The sequence below is a fragment of the Calidris pugnax genome, unplaced genomic scaffold (genome assembly GCF_001431845.1).
Source record: "Calidris pugnax isolate Ruff unplaced genomic scaffold, ASM143184v1 scaffold107, whole genome shotgun sequence".
Classification (NCBI taxonomy): domain Eukaryota; kingdom Metazoa; phylum Chordata; class Aves; order Charadriiformes; family Scolopacidae; genus Calidris; species Calidris pugnax.
In genome coordinates, this window is record NW_015090901.1 from 2,737,105 (window position 1) to 2,740,164 (window position 3,060).

Consider the following 3,060-nt stretch of genomic DNA (forward strand, 5'->3'; position numbering starts at 1 on the left):
CCACTTTGCCACATCCTTCAGCTGTTTACCGAGGCGAGAGGCTCCGGCAGCCCCGAACAAAAGGGGCCGCGGCCGCAACAACGGAGGAAACACCAAAATAGCAACAAAGCCCCAGACTAAAAAAAAAAAAAAAAAAAATGGGGAGAAGAGCGAGGCAAGAGCGAGGAACCAGCTGCTGCCAGCACAGCGGGACCGGGGGTGGGCACGGGGGGTGCCCCCCAGCCACGCTCGCAGCTCCCCGTGTCAACAGGGAGGTGGTGGCATCTTTGCCAGGGTGGCTGGTGGCACCACTTGGACCGTGGTGTGGTCCCACAGCCACCTGAGGGATGCTGATGGCCCTGGGGTACCAATTCCTGGGGAGGGGGGTACCAACGCCCCGGGGGGGCACCAGTGCCCCCACGGAGGGATAACCCAGTCCCCATCAGGGCACGGGGTGAAGGATCCAGGTGTCACCTCCAGCCAGGAGACGGGTGCCAACCCTTGATTCGAGGTGACAGGCGCTGGGATAACGGTGGCAGGATGACAGCCGAAAAAAATCCCATCCCTGCTCCCACCAGAGGCAGCTCCTGCTTCTTCAAAGGCTTCTTGGCAGCACGTTCCCCCCCCATCTTTTTCTCCCCCCCCACCCCAAACCCCTCCGGAAAGATATTATAATCCTCCTTATCTGTCGCAGCCTGGGGAGGATGCTGAGCAGACACGCATCGCCATCGGGGATGCTCCAACCGAGCCACGGCACAAATCCTGCTCCACAGCATCTCCTGAGCTCAGAGAGGAGGTCTGGACCCACATCTGTGGGGCTCAGGCACCTTGGGGTAAAGGGGGAGGAGGTGGACCTTTCCTAGAGGTGAAGCGTCACGGGATGCTGGGGGGCAAATCACCAACCTCAGGTTGATTTGGGGGGAGAGGGGCTCCCCCACCCCACACACCCCCAGGGCAGCCCCAGCTGAGTCCTGTGGGAGCAGGTCGGGGTCTTGCACCCCTTTCCTATGGGGGAGGGGCAGCACCAGGACCCCCACCACGCTAGGGGACACCCTAGCAGGGCTCATTCTCACCACAGCTGAGTCTTGGGGGACAGCAGGACCCCCAGTTCCCTAGGGTCCCCCCAGTAGGGTTTGCTCCCCCTGGTCTTGGGGGGCCAGCAGCCCCTCTAGGTCCCCAGGGGACACCCCATCAGGCCTCATTCCTTTCACAGCTGAGTCTTGGGGGGCAGCAGGACCCCCAGTTCCCTGGGGTCCCCCCAGTAGGGCTTGCTCCCCCTGGTCTTGGGGGCCATCAGGACCCTCAGTTTCCCAGCAGACACCCCAGCAGGGCTTGTTCCCATCACAGCCTGGTCTTGGGGGGCCATCAGTCCCTCTAGGTCCCCAGGGGCCACCCCAACAGGGCTCATTCCCACCACATCCTGGTCTTGGGGGGCCAGCAGGACCCCCAGCTTCCTGGGGGCCATCCCAGTAGGGCTTGATCCCCTTGGTCTTGGGGGGCCAGCAGGACCCCCAGCTTCCTGGGGGCCATCCCAGTAGGGCTTGATCCCCTTGGTCTTGGGGGCGAGCAGGACCCCCAGCTTCCTGGGGGACCCCCAGCAGGGTTTGCTCCCCCTGGTCTTGGGGGGCCAGCAGTCCCCCTAGGTCCCCAGGGGCCACCCCATCAGGGCTTGTTCCTGTCACAGCCTGGTCTTGGGGGGTGAGCAGGACCCCCAGGATAACTGGGAGAGGATGGGAACCAGTGGGCGCTGTGATGCCCTGCACTGTGTGTGTGTGGGGAGGGCACAGCACTGCCCAGGGCAGGCAGGACCCCCCCCCCTCTGCCTGGAAAAGGGGTTGTGGAGGCTCCCAAAGGAGCTGGGGAGGGGCATTGCCAAGCTGGGTCCCCTCCAGGGATGCCAGGGCCTGGCTGGAAATGGCATCCTCAGGCTGCTGGCATCTCTCTCCGCCTGCGCCCGGCGGCACACGGCCGCCTGCCACCCACCGCACCCCAACGAGCTTCCTCTTGTGTCATGGAAAATCTTCACCCCGGAGAGAGATTTGGGGCAGGAAACTCCCAGGGGAGCTGAGCCCCAGCTCCGGGGTTGAGGACCGGAGCATCCCGCGGCACTGGGCAGCAGCACGGGGTGGGTGATGCCACCGGGAGGGGACAGGAGCTCCCCCAAACCTCACCCAGCTGCCCAGTTCCCCCAGTCCCTCTCCCCAGGGCACCAGCCGGGCGCCCTTCTTCCAGCCACCGGGTGAATGGAAAACAGCTGCCTTCGTTAGCATGCATGACCTGGATTTGGAGGAATTAATTAGGGCACAATCAATTAACGCCTCTCCCTGCCCCAGACCGTCACTGCCTGTGCCCCCCACGTGCCCTTGCCAGGGATGTTAGGGTGTCCCCGGGGGTGCCAGCCACCGGGAGAAGGAGGGATATGCATGGATGATAAGGGGGACGTGGCAATCCCCATCCCGTGGGGCCACCACGGGTGATGCCGTGGCCTGTGGGGCACGTGGTGGCTCGGTGTGGCACAGCATGGCATGGAGGTCCTTCTCAGGAGCTGGTGGCACGGCCAGCACCCGGCACGGCACATTTCCTGCCCCACGGTGCCCCTCGCCTCCACCGGTGACCGCAGGCGGTGGCGGCAGAGCCGAAATAAGCCATCGAGGAGGAGGAGAGAAGCAAAAGGAGGCTATTTTTGGGGAGGGGACAGCATTAGGTGACACTGGGGACACGTCCCCCCATGGTTGTGAGGGTGGGATCCAGCCCCCGTGGCGGGGGGGGGGCTCGGGATGTTGGTTTTGGTGGCCATCACCAGTTTTCCCCACTGGAATCCAGTTTGGAGCTGCTGCCGGCGCTGGGGTTTCCTGCAGTGAACGCCACCGACCCCAACCACCCAGAACCCCCACCCTGCTTTGTGCCCCCCCCCCTCCAAGCTCTCATTTGGGTGCCAACTCTGGGCTTTCACTTGCCCGCCCCGTCTTCCAGCCACCAGCAGCTTCGTGGGGACCCAAACCTTCATGAGATCCCCTTGAACCCCCCATCCCAGCAGCGGGTATATTCACCCTCCCTCTGCAGAGATGGGGAGGGGGGGGG